The sequence below is a fragment of the Haemorhous mexicanus genome, chromosome 1, assembly GCF_027477595.1.
Source record: "Haemorhous mexicanus isolate bHaeMex1 chromosome 1, bHaeMex1.pri, whole genome shotgun sequence".
NCBI lineage: Eukaryota > Metazoa > Chordata > Aves > Passeriformes > Fringillidae > Haemorhous > Haemorhous mexicanus.
In genome coordinates, this window is record NC_082341.1 from 18244419 (window position 1) to 18270937 (window position 26519).

General features: G+C 38.5%; 1 protein-coding gene across 2 annotated transcripts in view; it reads left to right on the plus strand.

The window, feature by feature from the left end:
- The window catches only part of PIP4K2A (phosphatidylinositol-5-phosphate 4-kinase type 2 alpha), a 107627-nt gene that overhangs the window by 12503 nt on the left and 68605 nt on the right, over nucleotides 1-26519 (plus strand). The window lies entirely within an intron of this gene.

A 26519-nucleotide genomic window follows, 5' to 3' on the forward strand; every position in this document is an offset into this window, starting at 1 on the left:
TACCTGTTTCACAGCTCCCCCAGCGAGCAGACAGCTTTGCAGCCACCTTTAGGGGCATGGTAAATGGAGCAGTGATAGAAGTGCTGTCAAACAAATCCAGCCTGCAGCTCTGCCTTTGGGCCAGTCAAGCTGGCACAGGTCATGGACACTGAAATCTGCTCTTAAAGCATCCAGGGTGACTGATCACCCTGAGAGAGGTGCCTATGCTGTGGATATCTTAAGTTTTGGAATGGTAATTGTCACCATAAATTAGAATGAATTAAAAAATTGTGCATGATTACTTCAAAGCCAAGTTAAGCTTAACCACCAGTGAAAACTCCACAACATTGTTAGTCATCTTCAATTATCCAGGCCATGACTGCAAAATTGTTGCATGACTATTGTAAATATAAAATATATACTGTGTTAGTATAAACATCTTCTACCTAAGTGACACTTCCCTTGTCACTTTGGTCCAGCAGTGTGAAATCGAAGACATTTAATCTTGTTAATTTTCCGTGGTGATTTACTAATGAACTATTTAAATTATTTATTGGCTTTTCTCCCCCACCTCCTTCCAAGGTGTACTTAAGGTCAGGAAGTATGAAATAACTGAACCTGACACCAGTAATACTGCAGTGTAATACCTTCACTCCTGAAGATTTCTAAAGCTCTGAAGCTGGCATTGTACTTTCACTCTCCACATGTGGAAGAGGAAGGGTGTTTTGCAGACTAGAGGGGAATTTTGTTTGGGGATTTACGTGGCTTTCAGTTGTCTTTCTCTGATTTCTGGCCAAGTTGTTATATAAAAGCATGGCTTCATCGGGAGTGTGGGCCTCCCTAAAACCTGTCCTTTCCACGGGTGAGCTCAGCTGCTAGCAGTGTGTGTGTCTGGTCAGCTGCTTGCCTGATGAAAACTAACGCTGTGTGAGGGCAGGCAGCAGAGAGCAGAAAGGACAGGAATGGGATGCAAGCCCTGCTGGGAACAGTGGGCAGGAGAGCACACTGGGAGTTGAGCTGTGTGATGCCTTGCTGCAGAGATAAGGCTAAGCCTTGATCTATGCCAGCTGTGAACTGGCAGAGTTCACATAGTTCCTCTTTGGGACTCTGTTGGTTTCTTTCAGTGCATGGAGGGTAGTGATTTTGAAACTTGGAAGGTTGTAATGGTGATCCCCAAGAGGAGGAGCAATAGATGAAAAAGTGAAATCTGTCAGCTGCTGCTTGAAGTTACTGCTTCTATAGGTTTTACCAGCAGCCTTATTCTAATAAGCCTCTTTATTCTTGAGCTTGTTGTCCTCTAACAACAGATACCAAGTCTCTTAACACTTAATCAATTTTGTGCTTTCTGTGTCAAGAAAAGAAGCAGTAAAATCTGACAACTTTGATATTGCCAGTTTCAATATCAGTCTTTTAGGGGAGATGTTTTTTAGATGTGTATACAAGAAATGCTAGGCAACTAAAATGCAAAGGAAATGAAAGTATAGTCTCTGGTATGTGATTTTTTAAAAATCCCTTTGGAATACAGATAGCCCATATCCATGGTAGCTTTTGGTATCTTGAAGTGCTTCTGCCTGACCCAGCGGGAGGCACTGACACAAGTTTTAGTCTACAGCTGAACCTAAAAATGAATGTGTTGGACTTAGTCCATCAAGTCCATCATAAAGACAGTATTCTGTCTTTAATGTTGTGGGTTTTGGAGTCAGTGATAAGGAAACCTGAACAAACCATTCTCCTGCCTCTTTGCCAAGAAATGGAAAAGTCATTCCACTTTTTTCAGTTAGTACTCTGATGAGACTCCTTCCTGGCATTATATGAGACTATTGGAAATCTTCTTCACAGAAATTATATCCTTTTTTCCATGCCTAGAGTCTCTTCCCTTCTATTTTTGAATGTACGTCACTTACACCTCCATTGCTGTGTCCCCTTCAGTTTAGGGTCGTGTTTCTAGTAAATCTTTCCCCTGACAAACAATTTATGCTTACTCTTAATAACAATTTGCCAGATAGGTAAAGCTGTGTTAGCTTGCTTGCATCTATATGTCTTTAGGGACCCTGACTCTATGCTCCTAGTAGAGTAGGAGTGTTGGAAGTGATAGCTTGTGGTTCATTTCAGGTGTTGCTTTGCTTTTACTTTCTTCTTTCTTTCAGCAACAGTTGTTGTTGGTTTTTGGTCTTATTCTTCCTTCCCCCCCCCCCCACCCCCACCACTGTATTGTAGTTTTGGCCAAACTGTTTTATAGAGAGGAGGAAATATTTTTAGGAAATTGAGTACTTAGTTTCTGGTGGGATCTGACAAGTACTGCAGTCACTGGAAAAGCGATAGGCAGAGCTGCCTGGTGGGATGCAGGAGCAATGAGTCTGTCCCCTTGTGATAAGAGCAAACTGTGTAGGCTTTGGTGTCCTACATCCCAGTTTTTAACTTCACATATTGGGGGCACTTGCAGACTCTCACAGCAGTGCTACTCTATGGGTGCCTTGGCAAGCAGGTATAATATCTACATGGGTGAAAAAGTAAGAGAACTCTCATTGAAATTACCTATGTCTGTGCAGCCACTGTGCACTGCCATATGTTTTACATGATGCATCTAATAGTTAGCTGGCTTACTAAAAAAGACCTTCAGCATCTACTGTTGGTCCAACATACCATTTTAATTTGCCTTTGTTCAGAGACTGACATCTCCTCTCTCTGCTGCTTCAATAAGAGACATGCTTCAGATTCAAGTGCTTTCTCTCCTTAGTGACCTATTTGTATTTTCTCCTGTGGTCTTTCTATTAGGCTGTGTCCCAGCAGTATGAATTGCAGCAGAGCAGCAGTGCTACCTGTGGCTTAAGGTACAGGGATAAATAACTGATCAAGCCCTTCTCAGCTGTGTCTGTGGCTTCAATAAAAGGAGGCTGAGTTCCTACTGCTTAGTTTATGCTGGCTCTAGTATTTGTCTGATGATCCAGTAAATCAATTCAGCTTGCTAAAAGACCAGAGACTAATCTGGCAAAAAGTCTGGTTTGGGCTTTTATTTTGTTCTCATTTTTGCTGGGTTCATAGGCTGAATCAACTTGCTTTCTGGTCGAAGGGGTTGTTGGTAGAAAGGGGAAAAGGAGGCAAGACTATTCCCACTTGCCAGGTGGCAAACCATGTAATTCAGCTTAGCTAGGAAGCAAAAGGCTGGAAAAACCACCAGAGCTGGTCTTGCTGCTGGCTAGTGTCAGGGTAGGTCACCAGCTGAGCTCAACAAAAGGCATGTTGAATGCCAGGGGGTAGGAGGCTGGATCTGGCTGACAAGCTGGGTCACTCTGCCATGGAGCTACATTGGAGGAGGCGGTGAACAGAGTTAGCACTCTAGGGCTGCATTGTATTGTACAGTAGGCTTCTGAGTTTGAAAGAGTTATTCTGACAATGACTATTTTCCCTTTCTTATGCTGTTAGGCTTCCATACATCAAACCTGATACCTGGCAGTACTTAGGTGCTTGCACTGATGTGCTTTCAAGAGCAGCTTCTAGTCTGGGTGAGCTGTAATGCACATACTTTGTGCAAATATTCTAGCTCTTCCTCTAATGATGGCAGATCTTGGTGTGGGCTTGAGGAATTTAGAGTTGAGTTGACTCCACATACAACATGTGCATCAAATACTTCCAGAGTATTCAGGACCTGCAACTGAACAAACACCACTGTGCTTTCTGGGGTGTTTTCTGCTTCCCTTTCTATCGCTATTTCTGCAAAGAGCTTTTAGTCATCACTACCTGCCTTGGTTTTTATTTATTTTCATAACCTGGATGTTCTTGTATCTTACCTAAGTAAAATATTGTATCATATGAAGGTCTCTAAAAAGATTTGTGACTGCATAGCAGATGTTCTTGGGAGATACTGTCACCCGATTTCTTGGATTGTGGCCAAACTGACTTCTCATTTTGATATTGAAGACTTTCAGATTTTGTGATTAGTTTTAACACTTGCCCCTCCTTTCAGGATTCTCTGCACAACACTATTGTAAGAGCTATGCATTAGTGCATGCCATGACTAATGAGCAGTAGACTTGAGTGAAGCTTTGGAGACAAGCATTTTGATGCCTGTCTCTAACATACTTGTAGACAGCTCTGGTAAATGCTCAAAAGCTTTAATTTTGTGTCTCAATAGATTAAATTTCATACTTGAATTCAAATCTTAGATGCTACTTACGATTTGTTGATGTTAGGTGTCTCTAGTGCCTTTTCTACAGTTCATTTGCAAAATGTGCCAGAGTTGCAATTTAGATGGCATGAAGTATGTCTGACTGTGTACATCTGTAGCATGCAAGTTTACTGGTGGCAAGGTAGGCAGCTACTTTTTATATGTGCCACAAAAGAAAATTGTAAATACTGCACCAGGAGCAGAGAATGGCATATTTGAGTAAATCCTTGTAATTTCAGGGACTTAAAATACAATCAGTGGTCTTGGCAGATGGCCAAGGGCACAAGCGGCTTCTGGAACTCTTCCAGCTGTTAATGGAGTGTGGGTTCTGATTAAATTTACTGTGGCCACTGAGTCTTGGTCTGCTTGTCTCTGTATGTGTTAATGTACTCTTTTCTAACAATTAATATTTAATTTTAAAATCTGTTTTAATACTCAAAAGCAGCTTTACAGTATCCTCACGACATAGATCTCTCCTTTATGTTAAGCACAATGAAGACTGAAGCTCCAGCAGCATGAGAGAAGCCCTGCCATAAAAACTAGCTGTTGTAAAAGCCTTGAAATATTTGTGCTGGCAGCCTTGCAGCCTCCCAAGGAATACTGCTGCATTAGTTATGTGAAATCCATTCTATAGTTGACATAATTAACTGATTACAAAAAATAAAATCTAATATAGTAGAATTGTGGCATGGTCAATGGGGTCATTGACAAGACTTCAGGGTGGTAGTTTGGACATGAGCCTGCTGGATTGGCTGCTTTTCCATTTTACTGTAGCTGAAAATGTTGCAAAGAAATGGACTCATAGGGCAATCCCTTGTACTTCCAGATACATCAGTGAAAGGAAGAATATATTAAAGTAAGTTGGCTTTAGGATGAGGTTATTATTTTAATTTGGAAGAAATGGGAAGTATCTTAAACCCCAAAGAATAAATTCATAGGAATTGCCAGGCTCATGCCAAAGGCAACTTCAGTTCTGCAAAAGCGTTCCTGTTAAAAGGCTACAAATGCTTTTTACATCAATACCACCAATAGTTTGAGACAAGGGGAAAGTAGATTACTGTAGCATTTGTGAGTGCTGGTATGATCCTACAGAGTAGGTGGCTGTATATTGGATTAGTTCAGCTCTCTACATAGAAGTGTGTTAGAAATTTTTTTTTTTACCTTATGAATTTTTCAGGTCAGGGTGTCAATCTAATTGAAGTCAGCAGTAAAAGGTGAAGTAATACTCTTCACGGAAAATATCTTAATTAATGCAAGAACATATCTGCATTAGAGTCTACAAAAATGAAAGGCTATGCTTCAATACAATTATAGGAACCTTCAAGGAAGACTATCTGTAAGAGAAGTCACCCATGTGAATTACTTGAGAAACTTTTTAGGTTCTTGTTTAAGTGATTTTTCTTCCCAGTTAATAATATATCATACTACTGTGATGTAACTGCAGTGATGTCAGATAGGTTTTAGTATATTTGAAATGCCTTTTCATGCCTTCAGTTTTGTTAAATTCTGTAATATTTGCAATGTTTTAGGGTGCCATTACATGTGATATAGAGGTCTATGAATTTTAAATAATTACTTTCTGGTTATGAAAAAAAAAGTGATTTACTGCTGCATTTCTTTCTCCAGTCTTTTGTTACTTATGCTGGTTAGCTTCAAATTGTTGGAAGTGAGCAGATGAAAGTCTGTGTAGCAAGGCTTCAAAGCTCCTGCTAAACTTCCCAGAATTTGATGAGACTCCAGCAATACTTAACTGTGTTACAACTTTAAGCAAGACTCCTTTGTCTTCACTATACATTCTTTTCATGCTGAAGAGGTGAACCAAGACTCTGTAGTGAGGGGAGGCATTATGTGCAGAGTAGTACCTTGTTTCTTATAAAAATGGGAATGTTTATTGTGTAGAGGAGCTAGAAAAAATTATTTTGAGACTTAAGGCTGAATCTAAGGGATGTGAAACTAGGGAGCTATGTTCTGTCCCTCACTGAAAAAATGTAGCTAAGTGACTTGTTAGTTGCTATGATGTGGTGAGCATTAGCTACACCTCTTCCAGTGTGTTCTAAAGCAAGTGTTTTGCTCTGAAGGAATATTGAATATTGGGAAGTGAAATGTGCCTGTCAGTTGGATGTTAAATATGCCAAGTGCTAAAATGTTGTTTTAAGCACTGAGGTTTAAGAGAAAGATGGAAGAAATAATATTTCTGAACTTTCACCTTGTCTTGTGGGTAGATCAAGGTCCTGCCTTTGCAGTCTTGAGCTATAAGGTAAACTGTTTTGAAATGCATTAGTCTCATTCTGAACACCATTATTCTGGAAACTGATGAGAACTGATTCTATAGCTAATGCAAATTTAATGTTGTGGTGTAAATGATAGCTATTCATATCTCTTTTCTATAAGAAGCGATGCACAGTCTGCAGTCTGTGGGTGGGAAAATGAACAAAATTAAGTCAGAATAATACTGTTCAGTCTTTGTAGATCTTATAGACTTTTAACTGTTGTTGTTCAGCACAAATTTTGAATGTAATGTTATAGGTGCATATGAATTACTTATGTGAAAACTGGATTTATTCCAGTGCTAATATCTTGGAATAAGAAAGTAAGTTGGTGAACAAATAAAGTTCAATTACCACTCTGTGTTTTAAACAAAACAAAAAACAATCTGCCAGAGATTTAGGAGAGCCATAAATTTAACTTTATCAAATCCATGCTTCTGTGGGTTTGGGTTTTTTTTTTTTTGGTTTTTTTTTTTGTATTGTCCCTCCTGCCCTGGCTTGGTTTTGGATTTTTAAGGGTGTTGGAGCCTAACTTGAGTCAATGGAAGTGTCTGCTTTTGTAACTGCACACCACATGTGATGTGGCCCAGCTGTTCTTATTACACACTTAGCACCACACAGCATGTTTCAAACAAACGGTAGGTGAGAACAGACTAATTTGCATTTTTAAAGGAAGATTTAAGCCATTCTAGTCTTTTGTACACCATCAAATACATGTATCAAAGTCCATCTCATTCAAAGAGATGGTATAAAAAATAGAAAAAAAAAGCCTTCTTAAAAAGATAGTAACCAGACAGCTCTTAAAATCTAGATCTGTCATGGTTACCTAGAGCACAGTGAAGCCGGTGTAGGTACAGTATGGAGATAGACTGTGAAACAGAGTGCCAGTGTGTGCCATCTAGCAGAATTACAAGAGCAGAATTACCTGAGCAGAAGAAGTGTGGAGACAACTGCCTTCAAAGCAAACAAACATAAGAGCAGAAGGAATGTTCAAACGTGTTAAAATCATGAGTCTAGTAATTAATGTAGAAATGCACTGAGAAGTTTGTGGTTAACAAAAGGCATCAAAATTGATGATGTTACTTTCTTCTTACAGATCAGAAGAGTTCTACTGCCTGTAGGAATTGAGGATGAGGGTATGAATGTAGCACATATAGTAGATACAGCTTTTGCAGGAAAATAAATTACTTGTGTCTTTGTTCAGTGGGGAGGAAATGGAAGGTTTCAATTTTGGAACTTTGTGAGGGATTCCTCAGCTAGTGGGTCTAACATGGTGGAGGCAGGAGAAGAGTTTGTTGATGTAGCTGATAGCATTATCAGCAGTGAAGCACAAGGACAGGGTGGTATTCACTCTGGTTCTAAATACTCAGAGCAGAAATAGCAGAATGCTGATGATGTGTAAATTCTTGTATAAATCTGCTGTGTAGCCAGTGCTATAGAGAATGGCAGGTGAGGTGCCAAAATTTAGGTAAAGGAGACTGTAGTACTTGTAAGGCTCTGGTGCAAATGTCTGACATGGCTCAGTTAATAGTGTTATTTATGCAGCTATCCACTACTTCTGTCCTTGTAGTCTCTGCCTTCTCTCTTACAATCAATGCGCCTTTTGTAAGGAAACCTGTCTTCTAACTTTATGGAGGCTGATGGAGGGTCATTAACCATGTGGATAAAAGTGATTTAGGTGTCTCTAGTTTCTAAGTGAATTTTGAGAGGGTCTCTCACTAGCTTTAAAGGGAGTTAATAAGCCATAGAATAAGAAGGGATGGTCTTTGTGCTGATAAATAATTCCTTATTTTGTAAAGAAAATAATGTGGAAATAAATTATTGGCTGTATCAGCAAATTGCTGTAGGAATATAAGACTTTGCTAAATTACCTAAAAGCCCTGGTGACCAGTGGGGAAGAAAGCTTGCTGCTGATATCAAATTAATGGGGATAGTCAGGGTGAGGTACAGCTGAAAAGAACCACAAAGTAATATGACTGAATTTCCAGTGTTGTTGCTTGTCAGGAGAACAGGTAGCTGCATTGAGGAGAACAGCCCCAGTTTTACATATAGTGGTGCATGCTAAACTGGCCATAACTGTGCAGGAGCAAGGTCTTAGTATTATTATTTAGTGGGTGTCAAACAAGCAATTGTCAGTTACCAGAAGAGGAATACAGAGTAAGGTAGAAAAGGTTTCTGTGTTACTGCATAAATCCAGTTTGTAAATCAGCATTTTAAATACTTTGTATGGTCTCCTCCTGCTAAAAGGTATAGTAGAGCCTAAAGCTCAGTTTAGGGCATGAAGGATGATGAAAAATAGAGAACAGCTTTGGTGTAGATACTTGACTAAGCATCAAGAGTTGTCAGGAAGGAGATCTGAAGTATCAAAAGTTGAGTTAAAGTGAGGACTGGGCAGGAACTGATTTCTGCCTTTTTCCATGGAAGATGTAGAAGTTGGGTTCAAAACACCAAGTGGTTCTTCATGCAACAAATTTGAGACTTTAGGAGATAAAAACTAACAATCTTTATTTCATCTTTGAGTACACATTGTTGTGATGTACAATAGACTTGCTGTCTACATTGAAAGAAAAGGACTGAATTTCAAACTATCAGTCATAGACTTCTACTTTGTCAATGATAAGCTATTGCTGCTCCTCCAGTCCAAAAATAGTGCATATTTTCTATATTCATTCTTAAACAGCACAGTAGAAACTTAAGTGGATTCTAATGATTTTACTGTAGAGAATTTGAAACCAATCCAAATAAAGGCTGCCTTTGTTTTTAATGTCTTTTGCTTATTGTAAAGCCTTTCTTAGCTGACTAGTTGAAGTTTGGTTATGTGCTTAATATTTATTATTAAAATCTGAAGAAAAATACTACTGTTTGAGAAGTGTTGTGATTTGTAGCTGCCTGTACAAGTTTACATGGGAATGCTCTTCTGATCAAGCCTAATGTCCTCTTCCTCAGTTTAAGCTGTAGGAGTTCAATGAATTTTGTTAGACACTATACAAAAAGCTCATCACTGGGAGCAAGGCAGCTGATAATCAAGACCTGTATTTATCCTTTGCTTCACCATCTCTTGGTGCTTTCAGCTGCACATCTGAATAATTGAACAGATGACCCTTCTAAAGGGACAGATGGAGGGAAAGCTCTGCTGAAGAGTTGATTATAAGAAGTAAATCTTGCCCTTGTCCTCAACACACCATGTCAGCTAAAATTAAAGATTGCTTCATTAAAGATTGCTTTCTTTATTTAAATCATGTAGCTGGCAGCTTGGTTAAATAGTTTATTTAAACACAGGATTTTTACAGTTGATGAGTTTCAAAACTTCACCTCACTGCTGCATCATCCAGGAGCAGCAGTGCCTGCTTCTATGACCACTGGCTTCCTTTGGCATATATGTATTTGTGATGTGTTAGTTTCACCACGTACCATTTTTTGTAAACATAACTAAAATCTGGTCTTTCATGGAGTGATATAATTTACTTTGTGTTGATATATAAGAATGAGCTGTAATTTTAATTTTTCATACAACTTTTAGGAGATGAATAAAATACAAAATTGAGAAGTGAGCTTTTATCAAAGTTTGAGGTTGCTGCTTGTTCTGTTTGAGTCTTGATGAAAAAATGTAATGATGAAGTGAAAGAAAGGAGCTACAATGAGTGGTCAGAGGTGAAAACTATGCAATCTCTTTACAGTGTCTAACAAGAACAGTAAAATTGCTTTGATGCTTTTACTTTGGCTTTAACAGGATCTAAGCAGTTCCTAACATGACTTTATGACAAAACATCAAAGCATTAAAGGAAATCAATTAATGACTACTTACCTACTTCTCTACATGATGTGTAGTTAAAGGCTTTCTGTTCAGTGTCCTTTTGTTAATGTGAAAGGGGTTTTTTCTTATTTAGATGAATATTGTAATAAAAAAGGCTTTCATATAAGACAACATGAAATTTAAATGCCTTACATTCTTTATGTTCTGGTGGACTTGCAGTTTCTGGATAGTTTGTGATCAGATTCACTTGCCCACTTATAAGGTAGATCTCATGTGCTCTGTAAGATTATAATTTAGATTGCTTAGACTGAGCTTACAGGAAAAGATGATTTGTAAAAACTAGTAATTAGTATAGCTGAAAGTTAGACATAATTTGATAAAAACCTCTTAAATCTTGTTGACATGACTATATGCAGTCTTGGTTATAAATAAGCTTCTATGTATTCTCAGTAGCCTATCAATCTAATTGTTGTGCCTGATTGATAGAGAATAAAAATGTACCAAAGTTTTTCTCTATGTGATAGCTTCTCCCTTATTTGTGTTTCTCACTTATTTTATTTGGAATTTAAACAGTTGAATCTGCAAGCTCCTCATCATCAGGCTTCGTGGATGTGGAGAACATTGGTTCTGTTCCACGATGAAGCAGCATCACAATGTGTTATTGAAACATCCAAAACTGTTCAATTTCATGGTTCTGAAAAAATACTGTCTGCACTGTTGACTTGTAATCTGTAATTTGATTTAAAGGGTATTTAGAGTGTGTTTTAGAGTAATTTGAAGATATTAAGTGTGTTTTAGGGTCATCAGAATCTCATCCTTTTGTCTTGGACCTTAATGAATAGTCCAAGGCAGTTCTGGTTGTACATCATCTTTGCCTCACACAGGTCTGATGTGTTATGCTGTTAGCTGATAATGTTTCTGCTCTTTGATGTACATTGATGGAAGGCTTCAAAGTATATAAAAACTTGGACTACTGTTCTAACTCCTGTAGTTTACTCATGTGCTGATGGCATCTTGTTAGATCCAGTAACATTAAGTCTTTATAATCATTTGCACACATAGGTTGTTTTATATTCTGTTTGCCTCTATCTCTTGCATCTGTGCAGAGAGAAAGAACAAGAAAGTAGAGTAATCTGTAAAATAGATGTCTGGTCTCAGATTCTAGCAATACCTTTAGAAGATGCTAAACTCTTAAAAATCCTTAAGGCTACTGATATCTGGTAGAAGTGATACCAGCTCTGTTTCTCTGGTTAGGGACTCCTATCTTGGCAAAGTTGGTTCAGTCATTATGATCATCCCTGAAAAGTGTATAGAACTCCTGTATTTGATTGTTCTTCCTTCAAAGCAGCAGAATAAAATCTAGTGCAGGTTTATTTATTATAATAAAAGGGAGTAATTTGTGTGTATGGTGTCATTTGATGACTTCTCTAGAAGGAAGAAGGAACACGAGCTGAATTTTATTTAACAGTGCTGGATGAGTAGAATGCACTCACTGGGTGGTGGCTGAAGCACATGGGAGAAGATACTGCAAGACTGATTCCCCAGCAGAGCTAACCTCAATAAGGAGAAAGTATTTCTGTACTAAAGGAGAAACGTTGAACTTAAAAGTGTAACTGTGTTTTAGTTTAAGGAAAAAGAAGGCTGTTCTTGCATTCTTCAGGATTCCATGTATGTGTTCAGCTGTTAGTTACTGATAACTGTGTGCAGGGGCCAGAGGGGATGTGGAGAAGTACACCTGTTTTAAACTGTTGTGTGTTGAAAACATCTGTTGCAGTGAATGAGAGGTCAAATTAGTCTTAAATTTAATCACACCAACAAATTTTTAGAAAAAACTTCAAAACTAAGTTCCTGATACTGTAGCAAGTTATGTTCTTGTCTTTTCTGTCCCTGACACAAGTACAAAGACATGTGCCATTACAAGGTTTAAGTCTGATATTATGTCTGCAAATACTCTCAGAAATTTTTTGATAAGTATCAAAATTGAGATTTTGTTGAATTAAAATTTCCCTGTAATGTTTTGCAGCCTGAATTCATCAGTAACAGCTGTCAGTGCCCCCCCAGAATGAAAAATAACTCTGCCTTGTCTAGAGGGGAAAAGCAAACAATAGAAACATCAAAAATAAAAATAAATTTAAGAGATTTGTAATGTCTTGAAACTTTCTTAAAGTGCAGAGTCAGGACCAGGTGAGCTGAGGTGCTGATGTAATGGAGAGCCTCTTCTCTCCAAGGGTGGGCTCTGCCTTCAGACCTGTCAGCACTGTGCCCATTCCATTTCCCAGATGGATGAATGGCTTCTTTCAGTTTTTAGAGTGCATTAAATGTATTTATAAACATCTAGATTCTGGTGTTCATAATGTAGGGATTTTAAACATATGTCATGAGAAAATACATTAAAAGGTCTCATCTAATCCATCCTCTTTTTAAAGGAGACAAGCAACAAACCACCCACTGCTGCCTTTCTCCTGCCTTTCATTTCCTCCTCCCCCTTTTTGCAAAAAGCCCAACTGCCCCCAACATATTTCTAAAGGGTGATTTGGAGAAATCTGACTGATAGCAGATGAAGCTGGAGAGGGGATAAGATAGGACTTTTTTTTTTTTTCTTCCTGACATCCTTTCCTCTAAAACTACAACACAGTAGTGTTGTTTTGAGGGTCAGAATTAATCCTGCTATATCCAGCTGATTATTGAATGCACTAGGCAAAGATGGGCAGAAGCTAAGTGGAGAGACTTAGTTGTAAAAGGTAAAGGAGGCTGTTTGAAAATTAAAATACTGTTTTTTAAAAAAGTGCTCCTTTCAAACTTAGGAGATTGTTCCAGGGTGTACATTGAATTCACATCTTCACTGCCTACAAAGCAGCGTCAACTGGCTAGCTCTGTCTGGAAAATGTGAAATGAGAAGTTACAAAAATTAAAACTCATTCAGTGATTGTTTTTAGCTTCAAACTTCTGTGGGTTATATACATGGGTTTCTCAAGCATGTGGACTAGGCATTAACTTTGCTCTTATATAGAAACAGCCAGCAATAATCCTAGAAACTGGAACTTTCTGATAATACTTTTTATAAATTAGCAGTGGTTACTAATGTCAAACCAATGTTGTTGCACCATAACATTCAGTAGTAATGGATTTCTGTATGTAACTGGGGCAAGTAAGGATTTTATTTATAGTATATGAAGCTACTATGTTTTTTTTCTTTAGATCTTTGGATAGTAGACACTTTTTTTTTTTTCCTGCTAGGAAAGAAAAGAGTATCTTACTTTTTGAAGACAGTAACCCTTTGAACCTATTGTAACTGTACTATTTTAGATACTTATCAAGAGATGAATTCACAAAACAGATGGTAGGGGTAAGTGCTTATGGTGAAACAACAGTGGAATAAGCTGCACCAACAGTGCTTTTTGGTTTGCCCAGGATCTGCCATGGGTGTGTTTTGGCAGAAGGTGTGTATGGTCACTTGATTGCTGGCTCTCCCAGGTCTTCTTCCTACCAATGGTCACCCTCAGCTTTAAATTGTATCAGTAGAGTCTGAACTTTTAATATTAAATGTTCTTGAATGTGTAAATAATTTCATAAAATCATTTTTGAGTAGGAGAATGAAGAATGTGGCAGGAGCATAAATATGGCTTATTTTCTCTAATGCATTTGTAGTCTCATTTGACATGCATTGGCCATTACTGGAGATAAATACAGTAAGAACTGAAATTACAGAAAAAGTGATTCCTTTGAGAAGGTGTGCCATGGCTTCCCGGTGGGACAACCCATGGTTTGACTGAAGCACAGTAGGGAAGCATTGTTATAAAATCAGATATCTAAGGCTTTATCTAGTTTCTAGTTTAATCAATAAGACTAACTGATCCTAATGGAGTTCTGATTCTCATTCTGTCCATTTGCTGATGGCTTTGGGGACACAAGGGACTTGGTTCTCCTCCTAACTCAATGTAAAAATTATTTCTGGCACTCCCTTCTCATCTCAGATCTGACTCTGCTGCCAGATGGATACTATCAGCAGCTTTGTCTGGACACAGAATTTGGACTGAAAAGCAAAGTGGGGTTTGGATGTGTGTTGGCTTTAATTAAAGCAGAGATGTGAAGGTACATGCCCTGTGGCTCCCATTTCCCTTGGGAAGGTGGGCTCTCCTCCTCAAGCCTATTGCTCACCAGATCTCCCCACCTAGGCACAGGAATTTGTCCTAGTACTTCAGGAGGTGAAAGGTATGATTGAAGAATAGCAATAATAAAAAAGCTTTTGTCTAGGGTTTTAAAAATAACTTTACAAGGAGGTGCCAATGAAGGCATCATCTTAATGCCTTTGCACCAATAAATTACTCAGGCAAGCAGTCATCTCTTACACACTAAGGTCAAAACTGCATTTTAAATAGGGCTTTTTTGTGTTTAATTGGTTCAATAGGCAACAATGTCCGTCGTTTTCTAAAGCTGAAAGTGGTGGTGCCAGTAGTGTGGCAGTAGTTGAAATTTTAAAGTTTTTTTTTTTTCCAGATTTTAAAGATCAGAATACTAAACTGGAATAAAAGCTCATGTACAGCAGGTACCTTGATTCAAACTTCAGACTGCTAAAATTACCTTTGTCTGGCAGCGGTCTATTTGTAGGTATCAAAAGAGGTTTTTTATTTCAACTTATTTAGCTTGGTAATTTAAAATTTGAAGATTTTTTTCCTTGCTCCACATGGGAATAAAACTGAGGTATAAGAGAGTGAAATATGCTGCCCTTAAAGTCTTGAAAGTGATTAAAAGTAACCAGGTTGGGTAGAAAAGTGATTAAAAGTAACCAGGTTGGGTAGAAAAGTGATTAAAAGTAACCAGGTTGGGTAGAAAAGCGCAGATAACTTGTAAAAAGCAGCTTTGCTAAAGCCACTAGTCAAGACTGTTCAGGCAGTTATCATGAACTGGTTTCCATTTTAAAGCTATTTTTCAGTAAGCTATACAAATTCTGAATTAAAAGGCTACTTTATGATAAACAATTGTTAACTGCTATTTTCTAATTTTCTAAAAAGCCAAGAATGTCTTTAGTTTTTCTGTGTTCTACAAGTTTACATGTGTGCTTGCACATGCCTTACTACTCAGCAAAACATAAAAAATAAAATTAATACAGTGGAAAGTATATGTAGTCACTGGTAAATTAAAATAATAGTTAAAGCTCAAGCATTAAGATTAATATGTATTATATAAATCCAAGGGGTTTTTGATGTATGTGATGCATCCCTTCATGTTATACCCATTCTGTTTCATGCAATAGTAGTCTTCTGTTCTGAAACAAGTTTTTCCTTTTCCTTTGACCTCTTACAGTTTTATTGCTGAACAACAATCTTCAAGGCTACATACAGGTGGTTAGTTGTGACATCCCAACCATGTTTTTCAGCTTGAAGTAGTGCTAATATACTATTGGGCATTTACGTGCAGAGTCAAAAGGAGAAGCAACAAGATGTGTTGTGTTTTCTGTAGCAAAACTAGACCACAGAAAAGCCTGAAGATATCTTAGAGACTTAATCCTTTAAGCATATGTAGGCATGAACTCTGTGGTCATTTGAAAAATTTGTGGAATTGAAGTTTTGTAAAAGAAACATTAAAATTGATCCAAAAGCAATATGAATAGAAGTGTGCATAGTAAAGGTCTTAGAAAACTGCAGAAAAAAGTGTTAAAAATGTGGCCTGTGTTGATAACCAAGGTCACCATTCCTAGCTGTAAAATGTGAGGGGTGTGCTGGTTTTTTCAAGACCAAAAGGCTGGAAAGAAGGCCCTGAGGATGCTGCATCCTAGCACTGGGAGAACAGTTATGAAGGAGCAGCATGCCCCAAGTGCTCCCCATTCTTCTTAACAGGAATGGAAAACCTGATAATGGACAGACAACCTGACCTAATGATCACTGAGACTGAAGTTTGTGATTCTGAGACAAAGAGCTGCCTGATATTAATCAGTGATTCTTAAACAATAAAAGAAAAAAGGCCTAAAATTGATTTTTTTAATCACCAGTTGGGGACCCCAAAAATTTTAAGGCTAGTTGTTTTCCTTCTGCCAATACCAAGATGCTGTTTCCATCACAAGTTCTTTGGATTATGTGGGCGTGAGAGCGAGTGAAATCTGAAAGTGTGAAGGTGTAAAATCAACTTGCTTTTTTTTTTTCCTTTTATTTTATCTTTCTTGTAGTCCTGTACTGGGCTGCATGGTGTGAATTCCTCTGCAATAGCTTTCTGTAAGATAAATATTTAACTTGCTGCTATTTTACTTTACTATTTTTGACCTCTGAATTTGTTAGGGAACTTTAAGTTTGTTAAAAAAGGGTTGAAAGATCCCTGAACACGGAGAGGCAATACAGTATCAGGTATATTTACTTATAATCCAGCTTTCTGCTGGGAGGTAGGTAGATATACAGAAGGTTAGCTAAGAACTCTGTAACATTTATTATACAAAAAAAGGAAATCTTAAATTTGAGATTCCTTGTCATGCTGATAGTATTTACCATAGGGAAGCAGCACCTTCTCTGCCATCCTTATCTAGGAATGGACTATCCTAGTGCTCCTGGTGAATCTTCAACTTTTGTCTTGACAGCACTTCTGACAAAAAACTGAGGTTAAGAGCACCTAAGTTGTTGCCTGAGTATGTTGGCTCTAAAAGATTTCTGGAGAACAATTTGCAGTAAAACATTGGAGGACTCTTGAGTTCTTGAAGAGGAGTCCTTCTGCCCTCATAGTTACAGCATTACATGAGGCTGCTGAAAGCAGTGAGGAATGCCAAGGGGCATCATAGAGATATGCCAGATGTACTGGCATGTGAAGCTACCACATTAAACTGTGAACTAATTAAAGTGGATACAGGAACCTGCAAAACCTCCAACTCCAGAGGAAAAAAAAAATGCTCTGGCTTGGGAGGAGAAGAGGTGGTTCTTGATAGACAGTGAGCAAACACTACCTGTGGATCTGCATTTGCAAGACACTCTATGGCCAAATGTAAGGACAGGGAGAAAGGAAAGCTGCACCTCATTCTAGGAAATAACCATTTTTTTCTTGCTGAAAGCAGAGACCTAATAGTATTTAATACTTCTGTGAAATCAAAGATATTCATATTACTCTGTAAGTATGTGAAGAGGGTTTATGAGTGTAGCTAATTATTCATGGTTGATGAACATAAATAATTCTTACTTGCTTATCACCACCATGATCAAGCAATGAGAAGAAAAAGGTAATCCAAAATTCTCTGACAAGACCGTCAGCCATTGTTCTCTACAACCCAGTGAAAGTTTTTCTTTTTGTTTCCTTGTGTTATTAATACATTTTTATTAAAAAGTCTGAAAGACCACAGGGCTGGTTTATCAACCTGCATCAGGCTCAAACTGCTCCCTCAGTTGAAGGAGAATTCCCACTCTTGCAATGGTTACCAGTTCCAGGTGTTTGGTGTGCAGGGGAAGCAGGGTTTGTGCTTGTGCTGCAGGACCACTGGAGCTCAGCTCCTCATGCTGCTGCTCAAGCCAGAGTTTAGTCACTTTATCTCAGGGAAGGATCTGTTACAAACTGCTTAGTCTGGGGTGGGTCTGGTATCTTTACTTGCCATCAGCTGTACATCTTAATCCACAAGCATTAGAACCCACAAAGGAGTTTCTGAATAGAAATTTTGCACCTTGACACCAGCAGCATAGTCTCTCTTACTTTCTTAGCTGAGTTTTACTGCAAATTCTTGTCTGTGCAGGGTGGTTTTTATGATGGCTTCTGACTCTAAACTGACAAGACTGGATTGTGGGGCTGGGGGTGTTCTCTGTCAGTAGAAAATGTTAAGACTGTACCATGGTTCTACTAAGGATTATAATCACTTTGCTCTGGAATTTGCCATTTTGGACTGGAGGATTACAGTTCTGTATGGTTGCTGTTAAAACATTTCAATCTAATTTTGTTACTGACTGATCATAATACATGCCTTTGAGCTATTAAAAGGAATTTGATCTTCACATTTTCCTTACTATTTCAATTAAAATACTATTGCTAGACTTTAAATGCATTATAAGTAGCAGCTGTAACAACTTTATCATGCTTTTTGCAAGTGATGAATGTTTAGAAAAACATCTTTTTTGTGACAGGAAAATTAGAAGAAATACAGCTTACAGACCAACACTTAAATATTTTTACACGTTAATTAGTCTAGATCCTTCAGTTGCCTCTATATTGCCTGAGAAAAGAGCAAAAACTGGCCAAGCCTGGCAGTGTTTATGCAGCTTCAGAGCACTGTGTGACAATTAATGACACCATGTTCCTCCCGAGATGGGAATGGCTAGTACAGATCCTCCTACAATGAAAAAACATCCTTGTATAAAGAGGCAATTGATGATTTAATGAAAGGAATCAAACTGACACTTTCCATTGAAGTCTCATTTTAAACCCTAAATATTGAGGCCCCAGAGGAAACAACAGTGAGCCAGCTGCAGCAACCCCTTTATCAGTGAGTTATTTGGTTTTTAGAATATAGTGCTTTGTTCACAAGTTTCTGTGGAAACTTAAAAACACAGGGAATATGAAATTCAGAGTTAAATAACTTGTAGAGACTTGAAGTCTGATGGAAATGTAATGGAATATCAGTTACTGCTTGCTCAGAGAATTGGATACTGTCTTCAGGATAACATGTTTCTGAAGTAAATAGCAGTGGCTCCTGCAGTAGGAGTTGATGCCACTGTGACAATGTGCAGGGGATTTCAGTGACAGATTCCAGGTTTGTGCTACAGAGGATCTCACTCCCTCCTTACTCATTCAAACACCTCCAGAAAGAAAAGAATGAGCTATTACCAGCCAAGAAACTTGCTGTCAAGACTTTCCTTAATCAAATAGTCTTTACTCATGTGATGTACTCTAGAGAGCAGGTCAGTTTGCTATCTGGGTGATGGCTTGCATTTATGCTCTCTATCCTAAATATCTGTTATAATGTAAAAAAGGAGTAAAGGGAATGTTAATTGTTCTGATATCTGGTTGTGACTTCTTCTGAATTAGACAAATTATAAGGTGTTTTTAATTGGATTTTTTTAAGCAACTTGGAGATTGAGATTGGTTAGTGAGCACCTAAGAAAAACTTGGTGCCTAGCTCTCTTGGTGCTGGAAACAGCACTCAATTTCTGCTTTTACTGTTTCCTTAGGGTTTAAAAACATTAGTTAACTAAGTGGTATGTCTCAGTAATGGTGTTATTTGTGCTGTTTTCTCCTTACTTAAGTTTTATCAGTGTAGTGTTTAATAGTTTTTCTTTTTGTGTGAAATCGGGGGGAAAAAAAATCAGTATGTTAATCTGCTTTTCTGATGTTTTGTTGATAAAAAATAATTCATGTTGAAAAAGAGGGTGTAAATGACAAAGGATGTTGTTCCCCTTACCAGCAGTAGATGTTTTAGGAGTGAATTTGCTTTCTGGAGAAGAACCTCACTTAGTAGTGGAAGTCCCTGTTTCAGCAGGAGGTGTTCATTGCTTTAGACTAGATTACTTACGCCTTCCTCACATTTTAAGATTTAGCTGGGATAACGTGGTGTTTATAATCCATTGCAGGTCGACCTCAGGAGTTTCAAGGCTCTTGGTTCTTTGTTGCTACTGCAGCTCTTCCATACACTTGTATCACTGTAAAAGTTGGTTTCTTCATATGATACAAGTTAACCAGTAGGGAGATTTCTTTAGTTACCTGGTTGCAGAACATAGTGGAGATTCTACGGACAAAAGGTGGATTGCTGGAGCGTGTGAATGCTGCTGTAAGCTGCTACTGAGCTGTAAACTTTCAAAGGAAAATAGGCAAGGCTCCTGTAACATTCTGCATTTTTACATGGAAGTGTTTGGAACGTGTGATGGTTTGATCAAGCACCAGGGCAAACAAAACAGACCTCTGTTCTTATGGGCTGAAGGATGTATCAAAAATAACAAGTTCAGTAGTATCAATGAAAAAATTGTACACAAGCACCATCATCTTACTATGAAATATCAAGTCATTCCTGTTGTGGTATCTTTCTCTTTTAAATTACGTGCACCCTTGTCAGAGAAGCATCTACAGCTGATCTGACAACAAGTGGTTAGCAATTAAATGGATCCTTTGATTTCTGCCGTGCTGTCAGCTGATGATAGTTGGCTTGAAACAGAACAGAGATTCTTGTGGTACTGTGTGATCTCTACAGCTCAGGATTGTGCAGAAGGGAAGGAAAATGCTCCTTTTCATTCTGGCATGGTACAGTAGCTGATCAGAATGGTATAGTCTGCTTTCCTTAGCCCACGCTCATCTCTGATGCTTTAAAAAAAGTCACTGCATCCTTAAGGTAATTTCTGGGTACTGTCACTGTCCTTGTCATGATTCACTTTCTTCTTGTACTGAGGTAAGCTGTAAGACAGCTGCAAGGCACAGGTGGCAGTGGTCCTGACTGTTCCAAAACAATCCCAGCAGCTTGCTGTGCTCAGTGGTGTGGGAGTTAATCTCCCAAAACTACCCTCATCCTCAGCCTCACAGGAGCTGCACAAGCCCTGCATTTTCCTTGTCATCACTACTGAAGGAGGAAAGGGAGCCTCGTCTGTAGTCAGCCTAGCACTTTGGAAAGCAGTACTTTCTCCTCTGAAATAAAAACAGATTAGTTGACCAATAGCCCATAACTGGAGTGGCAGCTGTTGCCCTGAGCTGTTGTGCTTGCTGGGAACTCAGCCAAAGAGGTGGGACTGGGGGGAGCTCTGCAAAGCCTGGGATACCAAACTGCAGTGGTGATGGGCTTCAGGAAGGAATAAAGGAATTTCCTCCCTGTGGAAGAAATGCTTCATGTAATGAACAGTCAGCTTCTTATGTTTGATGTGTCTAGTTTCCTTACCAAACAGAAAGTGTGTGAGGGAGTTATAGAAGCTCTCTTTATTACATTTAACACTTGGTAAGACAGGACAAAAACCAGGTCTGCAGTATTTAGTTATATTGCCTGCTCAAAATTTCATCAACTGCACTTCAAAATCAATGTATTAAAATCTATAAGATACAGGTTTTCTAGATGTTTGGTTTTCTGTTTATCAGGCACTGGTTTGAAAGTGTAGGCTGAGTAAAATATAGCCAGAGTACAGATCTGCACTACTACTTCTCTAATCCTAACCTCTGCAAGGACAGAGGAAGAGTATTTTGTGGTGTGACTTTACTATTCCTATTTCAGATATATCTTTGTTACTTTGAAGTCTTTGGGATAATTAGCAAGGCTTGGCATTTGTGTGTTTTGGTTTTTTTAAATGAAAAAGTCCTTAAACCTTTAGTTTAATCAGAGTATATGTTTTGCTGCAGCACCCTGTAGTTCTCAAAAGCACAGTAGGGATGTGTAAAAGTCAGGAGTTGACAGTGTGTGCCAGTGTGCTCCAGCAGACTTGCACAAGTGAGCTTGTTATCTTCTCTGGCAATTCTGGGGAAAAAATGCTGGTCTTGAATTCATGCTAGCTTATTCATTGATCTTCATGTAATGTAATGTGATTTGTATAGATAAGAAACTCCTGTTAAAAAGTCAAAACAAGACTGAATTAAGTGAGACTAGAAGGACTTGTTAGAATAGTCGACTCTGAAGTTCTTACATCTGGACTGATAAATATTTATCATGAGAACAAAATAGTGGTGTAGTTTCAAGTTCTTGAGTTGAAGGAAGTGTTACTGGTTTTTTTAATGTGCTAAAATAATGAAATAACAATAGCTGAAGTCAGACTCAACCCTTCTCTTTCTGTCCCAGTTCTTTTTGCTTTGAGGTTTAACCATCAGTGTAAATGGCATCCAGCTCCAAGACCTCTCCTTGCTTGGTTAGGGATGTCTAATGCTGTTACAGATGCTCAGTGTTGTTACTTGGACTCATCTGTTGCTACTGCAGGAGCAACACAGAGTTCTGTGCTCCCCAGAAGTGCAAGCTTTATAGCTTCAGGGATGGGTTTTGTGCCCTGGGTGAGGCTCTAAGTGGGCAGAGTTTCACTGTTGTGCAGGTGGGGCCTATTTAAATACTGTCTGAGTTCCTATTGCCCCTGTGTACACCTAGGTAAAACTGCAGGTCTGATAAGGTTGAAATTACTTGCATGTATGTTCTCAGCTTTACTGCTTGCTTCCTTAAGTGCTGCTGGAGGAAACTTGAAAAAATTGCCTTGTGTTTCTAAGTCTTGAAGATGTGCTTTGGGATTGATCTATTGGATCTGAGCCACATGTGGGGCTTTCAATGCATGTTTATGTTTTCTAGCTGGAGCACGGTATTTTTAAACTAATTCTTAAACTTCCAGAAAGATGAGTGCTGTAATCAAATATGTAATTTCTCATGAGAATCCCTGATTTAATTGGTTTTTTTCAGGGAAATAGTGGTAGCTTACTACTGGGGAGTGCAGTTTCACACTGTTTGGTGTTAAAGCTGTCTCTAAACAGGCAGTGAGACATTACAGTTTAAAAAAATGTCATTTTCTTAATACTAATAATTTATTATGGCTGTATGCATGTAGTACAATGGAAGTTAATACATGAGTTAGTATCAACCAATAAATATGGTGGTTCATAAGAATCTTTGTCATTCAAGTAAGCAGAGATTATCTAAAGAGGTAAAGTAAAAATCGAATGAACTGTAGACTCCATGTGAGCACTAAATATCCCTGTTTAAGCAGGCTGTAGAGTGGATTTTCTACAAACACTGTTTTTTATTGGGGGTTTGAATGGGTTTTTTTTGGGTTTTTTTTATCATTGGGGAAAAGCATCTTTGGATTTCTTGGTTAACTGAAAATACCTTGGAATAATCAGGTGCTAGAACTTACTGCTAGCTTAGCAATATAGGATAATATGAGAAGAATTAGTTTCCTTAATTAGGTCTTTGAAAGCTTGGAAAGCTCAGAAGGATTCTGGAGCTTCAGAATATATGCTATGTCATTTGCTTAGTTATATCTGTGGTCCAGCAATTTAGACTGCCACTGTCGTGCCCCATTGATCTCCTGGCAATGTCCCCTTCAGTCTGAGGTAAGACAACAGTTGCTTAGATCCAGTTGATAACTTGACACAAATGAATGGAAAGCCTTGATATGGACAGAAGGACTGTCATGGGGTTGTGCTGGGCACTGCTCAGGATGAAATACTGTACAAAAGTACAGTAATAATATTTTGCTTAATTTGTTGCTTGCCGTTGTGCTGTGTCACCCCATCCTGCTGTCTCGTGCTGGCTGTGGCACTGATGTGGTGCCATCAGTGATGAGCCATCTCAGCCAGTTAACCACTGAAGAGAGAAGGAGGAATCTCAGTAGCTGTTCCTGTGGCTCAGCAAGAGGAGAGGCACAGGGGTGGGATGCACTAGGGTGTCAGGCTCTTTGTGTTAGCTCCCCACCAAAAAACTGCTTTGATGTTAGGATTCATATGAAAAGTGGTTTTCAGGAAAAAAGGAAATACCATTTGGAGGGCTTTTTGCCATTTCTTCTTACTGAGGGTTTACAATTTTTTTTGTTCAGCTTGTAGAAAAGCAGTTAAATTTAATTCAGGAAGCAGCTGACTTAGCTCTTCCTTGCAATAACAAGATCTGGGTCAGAAAAGACTGAAACAAGAATAACGCTGATGAACTTGCAGTGCTTTATTTACAATGCAGGATTGCCATTTTACCCATATTATTGTTCAGTCTTTTGTTTCCCTTCCAAATCACGGTGTATGAAAGGCCAGGTAACCTTCTGTTGGTTTATTTTAGAAACATGCACAACTACGAAGCTGGTTGGGCAGGTGATGTGCCCAGAACAACTTGTATTCCAAAAATAGCTGGTTTAGGTTGAGCGTCATGCTGATACCTTGGGAGTTGCCTGGATTCTCTTTTTATTGTTTCTTCCTTGCTACCACTGAGTTTCTCTCTCCTTCATTTAGGAGAGAGATTCCTTCTACACAGCTCTTGGCTTTTCTTCCTCCTAAACTGTCAGTATCAGTGGGTATTTCCATTAAGTTACCATCGTTCCAATTCTGCAGCCTAGCCCTCCTTCTCTTGGATATAGGGAAGACAGACACTGAGTGTGTGATTCACCTTTTTATTTCAGTGGGTTCAGGAGCCCGTTCCACAGACATCATCGTAGATGTTTTTGATCCACAGCTTTTGGGATACAAAGTCATCAGCAGCTTATAACATGATGTCTGTGCATAATGTTTGGTGTCAGGGGACACCAGGCTGCTGCATACTGCCTGAGACTCAGGGCTGTGGTTATGTCAAAGTCAGAAACACTGAAGGTCTCTTTAGCACTTCTTATCTATCTGAACACTTAATACTCCTGTCAAAGGCACTTCAAATGTCTTTAAGGTATCTGTCCTACCTTGGAGGTTCCATAGAGTATTAGTTGGTCTTGAAACTGAATCAGCATTCATTCTGTTGTGCAAACAATGGTGGCTTTTTTCCTCCTCTAGATAAAAGAATTGTTTTGTTCTTTCTGTTTTAAAGGCTCTGGCTTGTTTTATCATAAATTCAATGTCTTGGTGTGGCATTTCAGAGAGAGAGGAAGGCTACCCACAAAAAACCTGCTGTGAAACTAGTTTAATCTGTTATGGGTTGGGTGGGTTTTTTTTTATTACTAATGATTCTGCAGAAAACAAAGATTGTTTTGGAAGAGACCCTGACATGCATTTATGAAAGACACCATTGAGATGAGTCCCTGTTCCTGACTGCTGAAAAGTGTTTGCAAGGAATCTTTCTTGTGACTGTAAACTTTTATGCACTTCTCATAGTAACTTGACTTGATTATGTCTGCAGCCACAGATTTGTCACACCTGGTCTAAGGCTTCTTGTAGAGCACATTTTGAGGGAGGGGGGAGAAGGAAATGAAGATGCTTGGATTTAAATGCTGCTTTGCCCAAAGGCAGAGATCTTCACTGGAGCTGTAACACTGGGAGGTAAACGGCTACTGTGAACAGAGCATCCTCCTGGGATTGTTCTGGTCCTCTCAACAGGCAAATCCAGCCTGTAATCAGTTAATTACTTGTCTTGCACGTTGAAACTGTATTTGTGACTTATATTGTTGTTGCAGTCTTCCTTTTCTGATAAGGCAGATTACTGTTTCTGGAGGTTGAGCATGTTTTGGTTTTTCCAGAAAAAGAAAAAGTGGATATTTTTAGCACAAGCTTTCCAGGGTGCTGTACGTCACCACATTGGTGAGGAGCCATTTAGCAATGTGGCAGCAAGTTTTTCCCTCTGTGCTCTTGGGATAAAGGTGTGTTGCATTTTGTAAGAGTTGATCTAAGGCCTGTCAGCTCTTTCCTGAAGTATAGTTAAGCACCTGCAGTTCATTAACCATTTCTCAATGCTTTGGCTATAACTAAATATTGTAATTTGGGCAATGACTGATAAGAAGAGCATAATTTGCCCTTGAATTGCAGCACTCTTGGTTTTAGTAACTTAGATTTCCTAACTAAAAATCTCACAAAATCAAAACTGATGTGATTATAGGTTAAATATTGTACCCATGATTTTATATTTTAAGTGTTTAGGAGTCTTTCTACAGTTGAAAGTATGGGTAAATTAGTGCATGAAATAGAAATATTCCACGTGGAAATTACATATGCTAATGGTTATATACTAATCAAAAAATTAGATTCACTCCACATGAGGTGGAAAGTCTGGCCTGGTTAAGATTTCAGTAAATAATTTTTGATGGTATAAATGTGTTTGCTAGCTGCTCTTTCTAGTCCAGGATTATTTTAACTAATGACTTCTTTTTTTTTCCCTTTTCCCTACCTGTACTTTTATTAAAAAACAGTTAATAATCTGTGGCTAATTGCAAAATACGACTTAAAGACATCAGAAAAATATTCAGGAAGCATAATATACCTATTTAAAAAGAGAACAGATCTCAAACTAGTTACAGTGTAAATGACAGATAGTTCAGACTTGGAGCCAGGAAAATATTTTCTGTCAATAACACTGCATATTTCATGTTGAAATGTGTTGACAAGACACATGCTTATTTATAAGTCTCATCAAGTTTAAGAAACCAAAACGAAGGCTTTTTATTTTTTTTTCTTCCTTCCTTCTCTGCCCCCTTCTCAGCCTGCGGTGAGCATTACTGATACTTCAGAGCACTTGCAGAGGTCTGGTTCTTGCAAAAAGAGCAGCTGCTCACAGGCCTTCTGCTTGCTGTATGTCTGGTTTGGTTTTTTCTCCTAGCACCTTTGCATGTCCCCCTGGCTGTTTGCTTGTGTGTATTTGTATTCTCTGCTAGGTAAAATGTATTTTGCATGACAGTCAACAGTCTTTTTCCTTGGTCTCCAAAAGTTGTTCATACTACATAATAGATTCCAGTAAGTAGGTGCTTTGCAAATATTTGAGTAGCAGAGCAGCAAAGAATGATAAATGAAATCAATCCTCCATGCCTCCACAGCAGCAGATGTCTAGAGCTGAACTAGT